Here is a 20,559-nt window from a genome sequence, read left to right on the forward strand (position 1 = left end):
TCTGGGTGGAACGTTCGCCGAAAACAGTCGAGCTATACAAGCTCACAATGTGTTGCGTTGCAGCACATTGTGAGATGTAGATCTGCTATTTTTGAAGAATCAATTTGTGTAGAGTGAAATAAGAGCGCACCAAATGACCGACATATTTTATAACTTTGCAGCCTATATCGGGCTTGAGGACACCATTCAAAGGACCGTAATAGGGCCACAGAAAAGAAGTGGCGCCCTGTTCTATTCAACAACCTATAGTATATAGTGGAAATTGAAATCTACAACATTGTGTGTGTGTGTGTGTGTGTGTGTGTGTGTGCGTGTGAGCGTGCGTGCGTGCGTGTCATCTTGATTTGACCGACAGACACACGGTCACACAGGAGTACCTGATGCAGAAAGTAATCTACAGGAGATCATATTATATATATATATATCATATATATTGCGATCAAACTGAATTATGGGTATGAGATGAGTTCTGCTGTGTCAAACAAAGGTCCGGTAGGCTCGGGCATCGAACCCGGGACTCGCCGCCTTTATGTGGTATACACGCTGAGAGGTATAATACAATGTGCAACGTGGTGAAGATCTACAAGCTGTCTGTAGATAAAACGGTGCGTGCAGCGTGGTTAAAGTCAGCCATGGAGTACCTCTCCTTTACCTTGTTGTGCCAACATTCAAGCCCTGTTTTCACATCTCCTCTCTCTTATAGTCTTTTAATTCATGTCTCAAGTTCCAACACCCCCCTCCCTTCTTTCTTTCCTTCTTTCCTTCTTTTCCTTCTTTCATTCTTTTCTTCCTTCTTTCTTTCTTTCTTTCTTTCTTTCTTTCTTTCTTTCTTTCTTTCTTTCTTTCTTTCTTCTTTTTCCTTTTCAATGTTTAAACAACGTGCACTACGCCCCACCCTGTGGTCTGAAGTTCCGCACTGAGCCCTTTTTTTTTGTCAAGGTGCCAGGTTTAAAAAAAATCAGCGCCTCACAAGGCGTATATTTTCCCTCTTTTCTGCGCCTGAAAAGCACAGGGGCTCCTCAATTGCCCCTCCCCCATCCCCCCCTCTCTCTGTGTCTATGGTGTGACGTTTTTTTCTTCTTTTTTTTTCTTACCACTAACGGCTACATATTAAGAGATAATTCCATACCCTGAGGTTACAAACCGGCTTAGACTGGCTCTCTTTGCTGCGTACGTTTTGACTGCTCTGTACCCTGGGTAAAAAAAAAAGCAAATTGTGGCTCTGTCTTTTTTTTTTTTTTTTTTTTTTTTTTAAAGGAACATGAGGCTAATTTATAGGAGTGACATGGTGTGTGGCTGTGGCGTCTGAGCGACACAAAGGCACAAACATACCGTCACATTTCTGCCTGTTTAATAGACCACTGAAATTACACTTTAATGCCATTGTCAGCCAGTACGTTGTTGTGAAACCTTTTGTATGTCCATATTTCAAGAACACAGCTCACATGTTGAAATTTTGGATTTGATTTAACACAAATCTTCTCGTCTGTGGGTCTTCAATCTGGGAACCCATTTGGTTACAAATATTGGGGCACCAGTGCCCTCCTTTTTGTGTAAAAATAGGAAGTTGGTTTGACTTCTCCCCTTTTGAGCCTATATTCATACTCCAGTGTTAGGGGATAAGGTAACTACCCAAACGGTGTAAAAACAGATACACATTCAGTAGAGCAGATCAGAATCTGTTCTTCAGAGAGAAATGTATTATTAACCTATTCTGACCTGAGATCAGATTCATACGAGGTTTCCGCTGGACACACACTGGTCTGATCAACCCATTCTGACCTGAGATCAGATTTAAAAATGTCAGTCGCTCTTCGATTTTTCAAAAATAGCAGACCTACAAGCTCATATCGCGCCACTCGGTGGCGCGATATGAGCTTGTAGATCTGCTATTTTTAAATAGCTAAAGCATAACATGATGCCGACACCAAAATGGATGCCCGGCCAGAATGGGTTAACAACACTGAACAATACATCTAAGATTAGGCCGAGGTCTCTGGCTCAAAACAGTTTCAGAACTACCGATTTGTCATACTTTGTTTGGGAGACAAGAAACACTTTCCTGGGGGTTTGTATGTGTGTAATACGTGTTTTTAGATATTTTAGTAGCCTATTTCAAAGTGCCAGTGATGTCATGGACACTGGTCTCACAGACTCTCACTTCCTTCCTGGACTACATGTTGTCTCAGTAAGACAGCTCTATTCAGTATTTAAGTCCGACGTCATTTTGTAGTGCTACGTTACGTCTGGGTCCAAGTGGCACCAGCTCCCGTCCGCATCCCATTGTAAAATAGAATATCTAAACGCGTGAATCTTTTTAAATTGACGTTATTTTTCAGAAAGGAAGCCATAGAGGGTTAAAATGGGTCTTAATGCTTCCAACTCGAGTAGAATTATTAATGTTTTGTACAAGTGTCCATGACAACAAAAATATATGATGTGGAGACAATAAAGACTATTATTATCATTATTATTGAAGGTGGCATTTGCTCGGTAAAATATTTCGGGGGATATTTACAATGTGTGCAGGCTTGAGTATGTTGAATCTAGTTTGCATTAATGAGGATTTAGTTGACACAATCAAATAAAATGGCGATAGTATTCCATGTGGGGCAGACGGCCTGTCACAGCCAGATTTTGGAGAGAAGCGCAGCTTTGTTGTTGCGAGGAAAGCGGTAAAATGAGACTTTCGTGGTTGTTTTCGTCTCAGATTTAGTCCGACGGAGCGTCACAGTATAACTCTATGGGGACACAAAAGCGACACAAAAGTAGGACCCGGAAGTATCTCAGGAGGGGGCGCTCACGTCACAGCTAAAATACTGAATCCCTCTCCACAAGGTGGGTTGAGTGCAGCAAAGCATTATGGTCATTGTAGTAATCCAGCAGTGAGACCCAACTATGCATGCAGTTTATCACTCAGCTCTGCGATTTATATCTGGTGAACCTTATAGAACTCATCACTGCGTCCTATATATATGACAGAGTGGGCTGGCCTTCCTTGGCCGACAGGCGAAATAAACATTGGTATCTATTTATTTTTAACCCATTCAGAACGGGCATGCCATTTTGGTGTCGGCATCATGTTATGCTTTAGCTATTGAAAAATAGCAGATCTACAAGCTCATATCGCGCCACCGAGTGGCGCGATACGAGCTTGTAGGTCTGCTATTTTTGAAAAATCGAAGAACGACTGAATTTTTTTTAGAATCTGATCTCAGGTCAGAATGGGTTAATCAGACCAGTGTGTGTCCGGCGGAAACCTCGTATGAATCTGATCTCAGGTCAGAATGGGTTAAAGCAATAGATGGGACTTTACCATTGTATATTAAAGCTCTGCTGGATTGGAATCCTGTAACATATATAATAGGACACTGGCACAGTCACTGGCTTACACTAAAGGCTCCAAATGTAAACACAGAGCTGGGGAAAACAGCCTTTTGTTTTAGTGGAATGACTTACAGCTTAAATCAACCCATTCTGACCTGAGATCAGATTCATACGAGGTTTCCGCCGGACACACCACTGGTCTGATGAACCCATTCTGACCTGAGATCAGATTCTAGAAATGTCAGTCGTTCTTCGATTTTTTCAAAAATAGCAGACCTACAAGCTCATATCGCGCCACTCGGTGGCGCGATATGAGCTTGTAGATCTGCTATTTTTAAATAGTTAAAGCATAACATGATGCGGACACCAAAATGGGTGCCCGGTCAGAATGGGTTAAAGATCTGCTCTCCCATTACATACGGTCAATTTAAATCTTTGATTGCAGACTTACCCCCAAGTGTCTGCAACTGTTTTTAAACATGTATTAATGGATCAAAATGGGGAAATGTTGCTGTTCTGTTTTGTTGTTTTTGTTTATTGCTTTGAAAATGTTGTATTATGTTGTACTGTATCTCCTCGACGACACTGCAAATGAGGGGAAACCTCAATGTCTCTCTCGAGAATAAATAAAGGTTTGAATGAATGAAATACTAAAATATATAAAAACTCAAATTACCCACATAAAAACCCCCAGGAAAGTGTTTCTTGTCTCCCAAACATCACTAAAATAAGATATGGTTGAAAAAGGGGTGAAGTGGCCCCTTAACTCACTTTATGCCAAGAATATTTAACCAAGAATATTTAACCCAATAGCACCCAGTGCTGATATTTTGAAGGAGACAAAAATCATGACCCCTGAAACCGGCTAGGCTATTTTAGCAGGAAAAACAAGAAATGACTCGAGTCATTATATATCCGCTTACATTCCATTCTCTTGCATATTGTACCTTTGGTGTGTCTTCCTGATGTCTGTAGTAGACATCGTTTAGTGTGGCTTCCTGACGTCTGTAGTAGACATCGTTTAGTGTGGCTTCCTGACGTCTGTAGTAGACATCGTTTAGTGTTTAGTGTGGCTTCCTGACGTCTGTAGTAGACATCGTTTAGTGTTTAGTGTGGCTTCCTGACGTCTGTAGTAGACATTGTTTAATGTTTAGTGTGGCTTCCTGATGTCTGTAGTAGACATCGTTTAATGTTTAGTGTTTAGTGTGGCTCGCTGACGTCTGTAGTAGACATTGTTTAGTGTTTAGTGTTTAGTGTGGCTTCCTGATGTCTGTAGTAGACATCGTTTAGTGTTTAGTGTTGCTTCCTGACGTCTGTAGTAGACATTGTTTAGTGTTTAATGTTTAGTGTGGCTTCCTGACGTCTGTAGTAGACATCGTTTAATGTTTAGTGTTTAGTGTGGCTCGCTGACGTCTGTAGTAGACATTGTTTAGTGTGTAGTGTGGCTTCCTGACGTCTGTAGTAGACATCGTTTAGTGTTTAGTGTTTAGTGTGGCTTCCTGACGTCTGTAGTAGACATCGTTTAGTGTTTAGTGTGTCTTCCTGACGTCTGTAGTAGACATCGTTTAGTGTTTAGTGTGTAGTGTGGCTCGCTGACGTCTGTAGTAGACATCGTTTAGTGTTTAGTGTGTAGTGTTTAGTGTGGCTTCCTGACGTCTGTAGTAGACATCGTTTAGTGTTTAGTGTTTAGTGTGGCTTCCTGACGTCTGTAGTAGACATCGTTTAGTGTTTAGTGTTTAGTGTGGCTTCCTGACGTTTGTAGTAGACATCGTTTAGTGTTTAGTGTGGCTTCCTGACGTCTGTAGTAGACATCGTTTAGTGTTTAGTGTTTAGTGTGGCTTCCTGACGTCTGTAGTAGACATCGTTTAGTGTGTAGTGTGGCTTCCTGACGTCTGTAGTAGACATCGTGTAGTGTTTACTGTGGCTTGCTGACGTCTGTAGTAGACATCGTTTAGTGTGTAGTGTGGCTTCCTGACGTCTGTAGTAGACATCGTTTAGTGTTTAGTGTTTAGTGTGGCTTCCTGACGTCTGTAGTAGACATCGTTTAGTGTTTAGTGTTTAGTGTGGCTTCCTGACGTCTGTAGTAGACATCGTTTAGTGTTTAGTGTGGCTTCCTGACGTCTGTAGTAGACATCGTTTAGTGTTTAGTGTGGCTTGCTGACGTCTGTAGTAGACATCGTTTAGTGTTTAGTGTTTAGTGTGGCTTCCTGACGTCTGTAGTAGACATCGTTTAGTGTTTAGTGTGGCTTCCTGACGTCTGTAGTAGACATCGTTTAGTGTTTAGTGTTTAGTGTGGCTTCCTGACGTCTGTAGTAGACATCGTTTAGTGTTTAGTGTGGCTTGCTGACGTCTGTAGTAGACATCGTTTAGTGTTTAGTGTTTAGTGTGGCTTCCTGACGTCTGTAGTAGACATCGTTTAGTGTTTAGTGTGGCTTCCTGACGTCTGTAGTAGACATCGTTTAGTGTTTAGTGTTTAGTGTGGCTTCCTGACGTCTGTAGTAGACATCGTTTAGTGTTTAGTGTGGCTTCCTGACGTCTGTAGTAGACATCGTTTAGTGTTTAGTGTTTAGTGTGGCTTCCTGACGTCTGTAGTAGACATCGTTTAGTGTTTAGTGTGGCTTCCTGACGTCTGTAGTAGACATCGTTTAGTGTTTAGTGTGTAGTGTGGCTTCCTGACGTCTGTAGTAGACATCGTTTAGTGTTTAGTGTGGCTTCCTGACGTCTGTAGTAGACATCGTTTGCAGTCTCTAGTCATGGTGGGGGGGAGGAGAGTGGACTTGGTGTCCCATTGGCCGTTGGGCTTAGCGTCCCATTGGCTGTATAGGGCTAGTCTCCCATTGGCTTATAGGTGCCAGCAAATCATGAAAACCTCGCCACTACATCGCTACTAGACCACGTGACTAGACTAGAAAGTCTGATCATTGATCAGCTCTGCAAGCTGATGAAAAAAGGTTGTCCTTTTAACCCATTCTGAACGGGCACCCATTTTGGTGTCAGCATCATGTCGTGCTTTAGCTATTTAAAAATAGCAGATCTACAAGCTCATATCGCGCCACCGAGTGGCGCGATATCAGCTTGTAGGTCTGCTATTTTTTGAAAAATCGAAGAACGACTGACATTTTTAGAATCTGATCTCAGGTCAGAATGGGTTAAGTATGGTACTCAAGTAACTGGTACACAGTGTGTGGAAGAGGTAGAGAGAGTGTTGGCTGCATTGTACAGTAGACTCCAGCATTGTACTGCATGTACTGTCTGGATTATATACAATAGACTCCGGCACATTGATTTACTGCTGTGTTTAATCCTGCGCTGACAAACAGTTGGTTAGTCTGTGTTTTCATCTGTGAAACCAACAATGAGGAGAGGGACACCGCGACACTGCGTCTCGACTAAGATATGTCTGTCTGTCCTAACCCTGCTGCTCCTCGCTGGCTGGAGAAATTGATCCGAATTTGCACACGGCGGGCATTGACCATTCCCTATATAGTAAAAAAGAAAGTCCTATAGGATTCCAATATAATTTTATAGGATTCCATTGGAACTTTGGACAATCCTATAGATTTTCCAAAGTGCCAATGTACTTCACCCTCCTGATGAATTGAAAATGGAGGCCCCCAATATACCCATACTGCATACTGTGATTTTGTTTTTGTTTTTCAATCCATGAATCATGCAGTTCCAGCTTTGGCCAGTTGGGGTAGCTTCAACATTTCCCAGCCGCTCTGAGGGCTGGGAAATGCATGTGCATTTGATATAGGGCTTGATATGCATGTGCATGCAGAAAACAACTACTTAACCCATTCTGACCTGAGATCAGATTCATACGAGGTTTCCACTGGACAAACACTGGGTCTGATTAACCCATTCTGACCTGAGATCAGATTCTAAAAATGTCAGTCGCTCTTCGAATTTTCAAAAATAGCAGACCTACAAGCTCGTATCGCGCCACTCGGTGGCGCGATATGAGCTTGTAGATCTGCTATTTTTAAATAGCTAAAGCATAACATGATGCTGACATGATGCATCAAAGCCATATTTAAATACTTTTTTATTAGCATGTGCAAATATTCCATTGGGCATGGACAAATTACATCATCAATGATTATGACAATTATGCATTTCTTCATGCTAATTGAGATTACACCATTATGTCTGTCTGTCTGTCTGTCTGTCTGTCTGTCTGTCTGTCTGTCTGTCTGTCTGTCTGTCTGTCTGTCTGTCTGTCTGTCTGTCTGTCTGTCTGTCTGTCTGTCTGTCTGTCTGTCTGTCTGTCTGTCTGTCTGTCTGTCTGTCTGTCTCACTCTGGGCTTTTAACACACACACACACACACACACACACACACACACACACACACACACACACACACACACACACACACACACACACACACACACACCCTCACCCTTTCTTTTTTCCTGCTCTCGCTGCCCCACCCCCATATTCCTTATGCCCTCATCCCTAAAACACACACACACACACACACACACACACACACACACACACACACACACACACACACACAGCCCCGGGGCGACAGCAGAACGGGAATTGATTAGTGGCACGACTTAAAAATAGACAGGCCAGTTGTCATGGCAACGGCCACAATGAGCTGTTGTCTTGTTTAATGAACACCAGAGATGTCTGTCTGTCTGTCTGTCTGTCTGTCTGTCTGTCTGTCTGTCTGTCTGTCTGTCTGTCTGTCTGTCTGTCTGTCTGTCTCTCTTCACTGTGTGTGTGTGTGTGTGTGTGTGTGTGTGTGTGTGTGTGTGTGTGTGTGTGTGTGTGTGTGTGTGTGTGTGTGTGTGTGTGTGTGTGTGTTCATTAAAAACAATGTTAAATAAATAACTCTATAGTGTGATGTATAAGTACACCCCCTGGACATGACATTAGTATGTCACATGTATGTACATTGTACAACTACACTCTTGGACATGACGCTAGTATATTACATACTTAACCCCAACCCTACCCCTCAGTGCCAAGCAGGGAGGCATTGAGTCCAATCCAACCCCTCAGTGCCAAGCAGGGAGGCATTGAGTCCAATCCAACCCCTCAGTGCCAAGCAGGGAGGCATTGAGGCCAACCCCTCAGTGCCAAGCAGGGAGGCATTGAGTCCAATCCAACCCCTCGGTGCCAAGCAGGGAGGCATTGAGGCCAACCCCTCAGTGCCAAGCAGGGAGGCATTGAGTCCAATCCAACCCCTCAGTGCCAAGCAGGGAGGCATTGAGTCCAATCCAACCCCTCAGTGCCAAGCAGGGAGGCATTGAGTCCAACCCCTCAGTGCCAAGCAGGGAGGCATTGAGGCCAACCCCTCAGTGCCAAGCAGGGAGGCATTGAGTCCAATCCAACCCCTCGGTGCCAAGCAGGGAGGCATTGAGGCCAACCCCTCAGTGCCAAGCAGGGAGGCATTGAGTCCAATCCAACCCCTCAGTGCCAAGCAGGGAGGCATTGAGTCCAATCCAACCCCTCAGTGCCAAGCAGGGAGGCATTGAGTCCAACCCCTCAGTGCCAAGCAGGGAGGCATTGAGTCCAATCCAACCCCTCAGTGCCAAGCAGGGAGGCATTGAGTCCAATCCAACCCCTCAGTGCCAAGCAGGGAGGCATTGAGTCCAACCCCTCAGTGCCAAGCAGGGAGGCATTGAGTCCAATCCAACCCCTGAGTGCCAAGCAGGGAGGCATTGAGTCCAATCCAACCCCTCGGTGCCAAGCAGGGAGGCATTGAGTCCAATCCAACCCCTCAGTGCCAAGCAGGGAGGCATTGAGTCCAATCCAACCCCTGAGTGCCAAGCAGGGAGGCATTGAGTCCAACCCCTCAGTGCCAAGCAGGGAGGCATTGAGGCCAACCCCTCAGTGCCAAGCAGGGAGGCATTGAGTCCAACCCCTCAGTGCCAAGCAGGGAGGCATTGAGTCCAACCCCTCAGTGCCAAGCAGGGAGGCATTGAGTCCAACCCCTCAGTGCCAAGCAGGGAGGCATTGAGTCCAACCCCTGAGTGCCAAGCAGGGGGGCATTGAGTCCAACCCCTCAGTGCCAAGCAGGGAGGCATTGAGTCCAACCCCTCAGTGCCAAGCAGGGAGGCATTGAGGCCAACCCCTGAGTGCCAAGCAGGGAGGCATTGAGTCCAACCCCTGAGTGCCAAGCAGGGAGGCATTGAGTCCAACCCCTGAGTGCCAAGCAGGGAGGCATTGAGGCCAACCCCTCGGTGCCAAGCAGGGAGGCATTGAGTCCAACCCCTGAGTGCCAAGCAGGGAGGCATTGAGGCCAACCCCTGAGTGCCAAGCAGGGAGGCATTGAGTCCAACCCCTGAGTGCCAAGCAGGGAGGCATTGAGGCCAATGTCTATAGGCCTAGTCTTTGGTTTGACCCAACGTGGGAATTGTACCCCGACCTCCCAGTCGTAAAAAAACTAAAAACTAAAAAGCTAGCTTGAACCAAAAAATATCACTTTCACTTCCAGCATTCCAGAATAGCAGAACAGCAGTGCTCATCCATTTCTCTCTCACAACACACACACACACACACACACACACACACACACACACACACACACACACACACACACACACACACACACACACACACACACACAACAGATACCATCTCACCAGTCACCACACACACAACCTGCATTCTGTTGCTCACAGCCAACCAATTACAAGTCTGTTGCCATGGGCGCCATCCTCCTAATTGGTCTCATTAGTGTCAGAAACTGGCTGTATGCAAATGAGTGGTCCTATTCCCAGCAGCCCGCCTGCCTGCCTGATGCGCTGCGCGGGCAGAACAAACCCTACCTCCAATTAGTGAATCAACCAATGAGCTTAGCTGCCCTCTGCCGTGGGCCACACCCCCAAATTGCAGGGGCCTGTTATAATCTGAGATCGTCTCTGGGCCTGTCACAATTATTCCATAATAGTCTAATTACAATTATTTAAGATAATGGCGATTGTTTCACATAATTATCATAATCGTTTCCATGTTGGATAGTGTTCATATATTCTCTACCATTGAGCTAATGGAACCGGATATTTTCCCAAAATGCTTTCCCCACAATAACAAAGGTCACTAGTATGAAGGCCTGAGGCACTCCCATCAACCGTATAGGGTGTAATTTAATCCATACCCCTCCATTTACATTTTATGTGACAGCATATGTGCTATATTATAATATATAGCACATATGCTGTCACATAAAATGTAAGTATATATATATATTGTCCCGGTGCAATCACGTGATCAGAAATTGGGGCCAATCACATCATTTTCAAATGATCAGAATCGGATCAGGAGCAAAAAAATGTGATGGTGACATCCCTAGTATCAATGTTATATTAATATCATGATATTAAACTAGCCTCGGTCCCAGACTGTCTCCTCTGGGAAGAGAAAAGCCTGGTCACAACCAGGCAGAGACGCAATACACTTGTTTCATTCACGGAGATTCCGTAACTTCCGCTGTGATTTTGGACATTGTATTGTGATATGGCATAAGTGTCATATCACAGATATAAATATCTGAAATGATAGGAATCGGATCGGGAACAAAAAACTAAAAAAAAAACGTGATCGGTACATCCCTACTAGCAATAGAGGTGTTTTCTTAACTACTTTCAACCTGGCCTTCCTAACTTCCTACCTGGTGTTCATTATAGGAACATTTTCAAAATGTTTATGTTTTTACCATCTCTATTTTTGTCTGAAATGACACCTCAATGACCACCCCAACTGTATGTGTTATATTGTATTAATACATTGATTGGCAGGTTACAGTATTAATTAATTATTCCGCAAACCCCCAGTGTTTTTCAATGTTTTTACTGTACCTTATATACAGTCGCACTCGCAAAGGCTGTCGTCTACTCTGGAGGGGCGAACGATCGTCTTTTCTTTCACCCGGAAAATACATTTTGTAAACGCGATCATCGGTTCTTTAGTTATGGGCCGTTGAATATAGCTTGTTTTGACCAGAATCTGAGATAAGTGTAATTTTTGTAAATCTGATAACATAGAGGCAGACCAGAGTAGTTTTTATTTATAAAGAAAGTCTGCCTGTATCCGTCTCCTAGCATCCTAGCATAATCTTTCTTGACCTGACGCTAGAGGAGACCCACGTCTGTCCGTTTCTCTGTGAAAGTCATGTGTCCTCATGCTGCTCCGTATTTCTCCGTGAATGTCGTGTGTCCAATAATGTCCGTGTGTTTTCTCGGGCCATATCGCATCACAGAAAGAGAAACCACAGAGCTGGGTTGAAAACGCACGTTTAGGTGTCAGCATCATGTTATGCTTTAGCTATTGAAAAATAGCAGATCTACAAGCTCATATCGCGCCACCGAGTGGCGCGATACGAGCTTGTAGGTCTGCTATTTTTGAAAAATCGAACAGCGACTGACATTTCTAGAATCTGATCTCAGGTCAGAATGGGTTAATCAGACCAGTGTGTGTCCAGTGGAAACCTCGTATGAATCTGATCTCAGGTCAGAATGTGCTTCCGCATGCTCGTCATGTGCCACGGTCTATGACTTGCTGAACTGAACTGCGCACGAAATGTTCATTCACAACTTTTAACCGGCTTAAACTTTTAACTTTTAATGATGGCTCCAACTAAATCCATTTCATCTAATAATAACAGGCCTTGATCAACAAATATTTTCATAAAGCACCAAATAATGACAGTTCCCACAAATTACACCGTGATCACACACAGATGGTAATGAATGCTCTTCCTCTTCATGCTGTTTTCCATCTCCATGGAATGAGCTGTTTCTGGACTCTGACAACGGCGAGGCTGCAGAACATCATCAGCGCTAACATGAAAAACTGCGGAAGCCACGGGTGAACTATACCCTTTAATATTAAAATGAACATATTACTAGTAATGTATTTCACTTAAACAACTTAAAAAACGGACTTCATTTCTATTAACTAAACAGTAAACACCCATGAAGCCTCGAATTCATGGAGATATAATTTGACCCCTACCTGCGTATTCTCCGGTAGGAGACTATTGACCTCTGACCCAGTCAACAGATCATTGGCTCAGGGAATGCGACGACAAATGAAAAATCTCCATGAATTCTTTGTTTAATTTAGTTTATTCGCACAATAAAAACAGTACAAAAAAAGGTAACATCAATAAAAGTGTGTGCAGGTGAGAAAAGAAACCATTCAAGGCTTCATGAGGTGTGTAATTGATAGAAAATAAGTCAGTTTTTGGGTGAACTACTCCTTTAACTAATTTGAATGGAGAACCCCCTCAAGGACCTCACCGGACTCCACTTTTGAGAACCAACGTTGTTAGGACTGTCACGATTTATTGGAACACAAATAATTGCGATTTTTTTTTCCGCAATCACAAATTACACTTAACAACAGTTCTAGGCCTGTTACAATTTGGAACAGGCCCTATAACTGTTGTAAGTGTGTAAAGTGTCAGAAGAATGTGAATCTATTAACAAAGCGTTTCTATTTGACCAAGAAAATATCACTTGTCCTCACTTGCCCTAATCGTCAAGTAATACATCATGATGGTGACAGCCCTAGCCCCGTGGTTCCCAAACCTTTTCACGTCAAGGACCCCAAATTAACACTCATTATTAGCCCACAGACCCCCATTTCAAAATACATGCCAGGGACCCCCATAAGAGAAGGTTTTTTACGGCTCCAGCAGTGATTTTCAATGAATTTCAAAGGCCCCAGTTTGACCTGAATTATACGCTATGGTCATTAATTGCATTTCTATCTCTGGGACCCCAATTTATATTAAATCAAAGTTACTTTAACTCAGAGTGTACACATGTGGCAGTGGACTGCCCTAACCATCAGTAGACATGGCTCCATACTGACCCTGTGTGACCCGGCTGTCACAAACCCTCATAGTGTGTCAAGTGTCACCGCCTAAAGCTCCGTAATGTCACACCACACATGACACTGTTCATCCATACGTGTATGACTCATACTCGGTATTGGGGCAGCACTGGCTCAGGAGGTAAAGCAGGTCGTCCAATGATCCGTGGGTCGGCGGTTCGAATCCCGGCTCCTCCTCCTGTCCACATGTCGACGTGTCCTTGGGCAAGACACTGAACCCCACCTTGCCTCCATTGGTGTGTGAATGTGGGAAGTGCGGATGTTGGCGTTGACTGTTCGCCGCTTTACCTCCCGCGATGTATGAATGAATGGACCATTGTAAAGCGCTTTGAGTAAGCATGTAGTGCGTAGAAAAGCGCTATAAAAATGCAATCCCTTATAATTTACTTATTATTGTTATTATTATTATTATTATAATAGCTGGATGGGAAAACTATAAGAGGTTCCCAGGCTCCCCCAGAGTTTGTGTCGAAGTAGTCAAAGCTGGGCTTTGACTACACACTGCTTTATGTACAGATCCTGGGCTTTGACTACACACTGCTTTATGTACAGTTCCTGGAGTGCGGGGAGCTCGTCTCCCATGATGCGCTCTGCCGATCCCACTACACTGTGTAGGCTGATCTTTTCTCGGGCAGTACAGTTCCCATACCAGGCCGCATCCTGGCAGAACGCCTTCAGCTGAGCTATTGTAGTACAGCCAGAATGGTACACAAGATCTTCATTGGTGCTGCTACTGTAGATCTCGTGAGAGAGTGTCGCTGGAACAGACAAAAGGTCTTTAACAAGGTAGATTTTCTCTCTTGTCTCTCTGAAAAAAAGCCATTTTGTGTTGGAAAGTCAATGCTAAAGTTAGCAAGGTAGGGTAAGTGGTTTTCTTTGGTTAAATTAATTGTTAAATAGCTCTATATGATGATAGTACAACTACACTGGCTTCCTGACAAGTTCTGCATCAATTTCAAACTCCTCGTTCTCACCTATATGTCAAAACGCCCTGCCTGGCTCCACACTACCTCTCTGGCCTCCTCCATAAACCTCCTGTGACGCGGAAACCTGCGCTCTACAAACTTGGACCTCCTCTCTGTCCCCAAGGCAGACGAGCAAACCTTAGGGGACAGAACGTGTTCAGTGTGGCAGCCCCCACCCTGTGGGACTCTCTCCCAAATAGATTTGCCATGCTCCAACACTGGACTCTTTTAAGGCTGCCTTGAAAAGTCAGCTATTCTTTCAATCTTATGGCATACGTTGTTGTTTTTTGTTTGTTTGGTTGTTTGGTACCTTGTAAAGTGTCCTTGGGTTCATGAAAGGTGCTATATATATACAGCTATTCTTTCAATCTTATGGCATACGTTGTTGTTTTTTGTTTGTTTGGTTGTTTGGTACCTTGTAAAGTGTCCTTGGGTTCATGAAAGGTGCTATATAAATTCAAGCTAGTAGTAGTAGTAGTGGTAATAGTCGTAGTAGTTATTTTACTAGTACTTAGTGTTTGTTCAGTGTCTGCATCTGCCCAAATGCCTAACAGGAGTCTCCTTGTCTCTCCCAGCTCTTGAAACAGCAAAATGCATTTTCAGGTTGGGGTACCAATTTTATCCAATCAGGATAGAGGACTCCGAATAGAGACAGGATACAGATTAAACAAGTGAAATTGGATGTGATGATGACACAAAGAAATAAAAATAAATTAAATTGGAACTGGATAAATGGGTATCCTGATTTGTCTGACATCGTGCAACCCTCCTTGTTACTGAACAAACACTTGAAGTTGTTACTGAACAAACGCAACAAACCCAAAAATGTCACTTAACCCATTCTGAACGGGCACCCATTTTGGTGTCAGCATCATGTTATGCTTTAGCTATTGAAAAATAGCAGATCTACAAGCTCATATCGCGCCACCGAGTGGCGCGATACGAGCTTGTAGGTCTGCTATTTTTGAAAAAAATCAAAGAACGACTGACATTTTTAGAATCTGATCTCAGGTCAGAATGGGTTCATCAGACCAGTGTGTGTCCGGCGGAAACCTCGTATGAATCTGATCTCAGGTCAGGAAAGGGGCCTCAGATAAAGGAAGTAAACCACAGATGGGGAGTCTTGCTCTCCTATTTGTCTTGGGTTCTATCAGGGAAGGGCATTATTATTCTACCTGTCGGCGATGCCAAACACAGCTCTCTTTGTGTGGTGACGACAAGGGGGCTTGCGGAGTGGAGGTGACGGCAGCATGGCTGCCATTTTGTCACCTAACAACCTGCTCCGTGTGCTATACCGAGGAGCAGGAGGAGAGGGGGAAGGATTAATGAAGTGGATTGTGGGTAAATCAGCGGCGTTGGATCGGCAGGAGGAGCTGCAGATTTGTGATTTTGGGAGTTTGGCCAAGGACTGCATGATGACTGAACCCCCTCCCCCCTCCCCTCTATCCCTCTCTGATGGGTGGGCCTGAACCCCCTCCCTCCCCTCTCTGTCCCTCTCTGATGGGTGGGCCTGAACCCCCCCTCCCCCCTCCCCTCTATCCCTCTCTGATGGGTGGGCCTGAACCCCCTCCCTCCCTCCCCTCTCTATCCCTCTCTGATGGGTGGGCCTGAACCCCCTCCCTCCCCTCTCTGTCCCTCTCTGATGGGTGGGCCTGAACCCCCCCCCTCTCCTCTCTATCCCTCTCTGATGGGAGGGCCTGAACCCCCTCCCTCCCCTCTCTATCCCTCTCTGATGGGTGGGCCTGAACCCCCTCCCTCCCCTCTCTATCCCTCTCTGATGGGTGGGCCTGAACCCCCCCCTCCCCTCTCTATCCCTCTCTGATGGGTGGGCCTGAACCCCCTCCCCCCCTCTCTATCCCTCTCTGATGGGTGGGCCTGAACCCCCCCTCCCCCCCTCCATCCCTCTCTGATGGGTGGGCCTGAACCCCCTCCCTCCCCTCTCTGTCCCTCTCTGATGGGTGGGCCTGAACCCCCTCCCTCCCCTCTCTATCCCTCTCTGATGGGTGGGCCTGAACCCCCTCTCTATCCCTCTCTGATGGGTGGGCCTGAACCCCCTCCCTCCCCTCTCTGTCCCTCTCTGATGGGTGGGCCTGAACCCCCTCCCTCCCCTCTCTGCCCCTCTCTGATGGGTGGGCCTGAACCCCCTCCCTCCTCCCCTCTCTATCCCTCTCTGATGGGTGGTCCTGAACCCCCTCCCTCCCCTCTCTGTCCCTCTCTGATGGGTGGGCCTGAACCCCCTCCCTCCCCTCTCTATCCCTCTCTGATGGGTGGGCCTGAACCCCTTCTATCCCTCTCTGATGGGTGGGCCTGAACCCCCCCTCCCCTCTCTATCCCTCTCTGATGGGTGGGCCTGAACCCCCTCCCCTCCCTATCCCTCTCTGATGGGTGGGCCTGAACCCCCTCCCTCCCCTCTGTATCCCTCTCTGATGGGTGGGCCTGAACCCCCTCCCTCCCCTCTCTATCCCTCTCTGATGGGTGGGCCTGAACCCCCCCTCCCTATCCCTCTCTGATGGGTGGGCCTGAACCCCCCCCCCCTCCCCTCCCTATCCCTCTCTGATGGGTGGGCCGCGTGCATTTTCAGATTAATGATCAATCGATTGTGCCCCAGCTTGGATTGACGGAATTACCAAAGACGGTAGTCCTGGTTATCGGTATCACAAAAAATATATGCATTTTTTAAGGTTTTAAAGATTTTTATTTTTTTACATAATAGGCCTATAATATATATATATATATATATATATATATATATATGTATATATATGTGTGTAAAAAAACATCTTTATATAATTAAAATCTTAGTGTTTGAAAATCACTGCCTTATAGAGCCAGGGATGGCATGACGGCAGCACCCCTCCATCCTCTCCTCCTCTGCAGCATAGAGATAAGCCTGGCAACAACACACACACACACACACACACACACACACACACACACACACACACACACACACACACACACCATGCTTAAAACATGTAAATTATATGATTGGATGCTCTGTGCCTCACCTCACTGTGTGTGTGTGTGTGTGTGTGTGTGTGTGTGTGTGTGTGTGTGTGTGTGTGTGTGTGTGTGTGTGTGTGTGTGTGTGTGTGTGTGTGTGTGTGTGTGTGTGTGCGTGTGCGTGTGCGTGTGTGCGCGCACACGCACGTGTGCGCAATGTGTTCCATCAGCCAAATGAATTGTCATGATCAGACGATGCGTTAAATGAGCTGCAGATTCCACCGTATATACCAGCCACGGATGCCTTATTGCGTTACCTTTGAGGGCATGCAGAGAAACTGGACATTTTCCTAAGCTCCGATCTGATCGGAGCTTATCTGTGGCACACACATAAAGAGAGTGCGTGTGTGTGTGTTGCGACGCGTGCGTGCGTGCGTGCGTGTGATGGGCGGATGGTTGGATGGGGGCACTAAGGATTGGCATTATGACATGCTAGTATACTGTATGTCAGGAGAGAGAGCTGGCGTCTTCCTTTTAAATGCACGCACACACGCACACACACACACGCTGACACACTTGTGGATAGGATGATGCTGTACCGTACACACTGTACATAAAATGCATCAAGGGCAGAAAAACAGCAGTTGTAAGCTGCACACCTCTGTCAGGAATCGGATACTTAAAACAGGGCAGGGGCCCAACAGAACGCTCCAAGCGTGTGTTTATTTTTACAACAAGAAGTGAGGCATATTTTTTTTGGGGGGGAGTGTAGTGGGGGAGGGGCACATAATACACACACACACCTCTCCTTTGTGGCACAGGCACACACACAGTCGCACACAGTCTCTCTCTCTCACACACACACACACACACACACACGCACACACAGCGCTGTAGCAGAATGCAGAGAGAGGCCATGTACAATTGTACATCCCTTTCGTCATTGATCATTCTACCCTCTTTTTTGGAAGGGGGGGGGGGGGGAGTAATGCCTAATGTCACATCTTCTTTTCACTTAAAGGGCATGAAGAACACTTTGGTTTAGGTTTGTGTTCTGTTGTTCCTGTTCCTGTTGTTCACTATTTGGAGATCCGGATCAGTGGATATAATTGGTGCTGGGTTTGGGCATGGTGTTCTATGTTGAATCAGAATCAGCTTTGTTTATGATTGTAAACGGGATAGTCTCGCGTAGCCAGACAACTATCCCACAATCTCCGAATTATATAGAGTCTGGAACGACACCTCCAGAAATCCAGAAGCTGCCATTTCGGTTCACGAAAATATATTTTAATTAATTAATTAATTTTAATTTTTTCCATTTCTGCTAAGCCACAAGCTGTATATGATGTTGATTTATATTAGGATAAATTTGCGCGACTATAAAGACGAAACGGAAGTGGGGGAGGAGGCTTCACTTCCGTTTTTATGGCTTGCTCATGATCAGAGCTCCTGTCTCCGGACTGTATGACGGAAGCATTTGAAAATTGCAGGAGGCAACAATCTGGCAAAGCGAGACTATAAACAGGATAAAAGACAGGCTTTCACCATACAATATAAGTCGACGAGGAGCATGTTTTAAATGGTCAGATTCTAATCAATGGAGCAATTACTTTTGATTTGTTTGTGCATCACAGCACAAACTTAAACTCTACCAAAGTATAGTCTTGCCCTTTAAGCCATGCCCGCCATGGTGGCCCCGCCACGCTTACAGATCATCACTCTCTTTTACAGCCAAATATCGTGCAAAAACGTCATCTCCATTGTCTTCAAAACATGTTTTTGTTTTTTCATATGTTGGCGCCCTACTTCGCTTACACAAGGCTGTCGCTCAAAAAAAGAGTGAAAATAGCTGATCGACAACCTCACGATGCAGCATGTTGTGATGGTATTGTAGATAGGCCATTTTAACTAGCCTACTTCTATTTCTTAAATGTTAAAATCTGTATAGTAATAATCGTTGCAAAAAAGTAACTGTTTTTGGCCACACAAGGTTTCCACTATATCCCAACGATATAGCCGAACTCAAGATGATTTACAGGTATGGCGCGTGCGTGCACGTTGTGTGCATGTTGCTGTGGAATTCCCTCCCCCCCCCCTCCTTTTCTTTTCTGTCGGTGGCAGATTTTGGAGTTTCAACTCTGTCTCTCTCTCTCTCTCTCTCTCTCTCTCTCTCTGCCGCCACCGCGGCCAACTCGGGACAGACGAGAGACGAGAGGATCAAATATATACGAACGTTACAGAATACAAAAACGTGAAGCGGTGGCCAAGCCATGTTGTTCTAGTCTCAAAGTGTTCCTCCCTCCCCTCCCCTCTCCCTCTCCATGCCTCTTGCCGTCTGTGTGCGTGTGTGTGTCTATGTCTCTCTCTCTCTCTCTCTGTCTCTCTCTGTCTCTCTCCCCCTTTACCCCTGGTTGCTGCTGCATGTGTTGGCTGGCACTGTGCCCAAAGCCGCCAGGCTGTGTGTCCTTCAGTACGCGTGTGCAAGCCCTTTTTGTGTGTGTGTGTGTGTGTGTGTGTGTGTGTGTGTGTGTGTGTGTGTGTGTGTGTGTGTGTGTGTGTGTGTGTGTGTGTGTGTGTGTGGCCGGGGGTTTGGGAAGTGGAGGGAGGGTCTTTTTTTTTTTGTCAGAGCGGGAGGGGAGGGAAGGGGGTGTAAGTAAGCGGGGGCATCGGGTTTGGGGTGGGGGGCGGGGTTATGGGGGGTGAAGGGGGCTCTATAGGAGAAGAGAGCCACTGTTTTTTTTCTTTTTTGCATTAGCAGCTGACTGAAACAGTCATTATATTATGTAAAAAATATGGTCTTGGGGGGGGGGGGGGGGGCAACAACCATCGAGCCCCCCCCACCCCCCACCCTGATTGGCGGGGGGGGGGAGGCATCCGTCCGTGGCCATTGTGTCGCTGTTTTTTGGGGGTGCGCGCTGCCGCCCGCACGCCCGCTGAGCGACGCGCGTGGCCGCACTCCCTGCCTCCCTTCTCCTGTCTCTCATTAACCCATTCTGAACTGAGATCAGATTCATACGAGGTTTCCACTGGACACACACTGGTCTGATTAAACCCATTCTGACCTGAGATCAGATTCTAAAAAATATCAAGTCATTCTTCGATTTTTCAAAAATAGCAGACCTACAAGCTCATATCGCGCCACTCAGTGGCGCGATATGAGCTTGTAGGTCTGCTATTTTTAAATAGCTAAAGCATAACATGATGCTGACACCAAAATGGGTGCCCGTTCAGAATGGATTAAGGGGAGGTGGAGACATGAGCGGAGAGGTTGCACTGGGGTGTTAACACTCCTTTTTTTGTTCTCAGCAAATGGAGACCGCCGCCGATGTGACTCTCCTCTCCCCTCTAAGGCTGATGTTGTAGGCTTCGGTGTGCAAAGGTGTTGTTCGCCTGTGACACCCACCACCCCCCTCCCCCTAAAAATAAATAAAAAAAATTGCCGATGTACAAGCTCACAACTCTGTG

The 20,559-nt window shown here is 45.8% G+C and overlaps 1 protein-coding gene across 2 annotated transcripts in view; it reads left to right on the top strand.

Annotated features, from left to right (window-relative positions):
* The window catches only part of gatad2b (GATA zinc finger domain containing 2B), a 66,501-nt gene that overhangs the window by 8,224 nt on the left and 37,718 nt on the right, over positions 1-20,559 (top strand). The window lies entirely within an intron of this gene.

This window comes from Protomyctophum parallelum (assembly GCF_964188405.1).
Source record: "Protomyctophum parallelum genome assembly, chromosome: 1".
In the NCBI taxonomy this organism is placed as follows: Eukaryota; Metazoa; Chordata; class Actinopteri; order Myctophiformes; family Myctophidae; genus Protomyctophum; species Protomyctophum parallelum.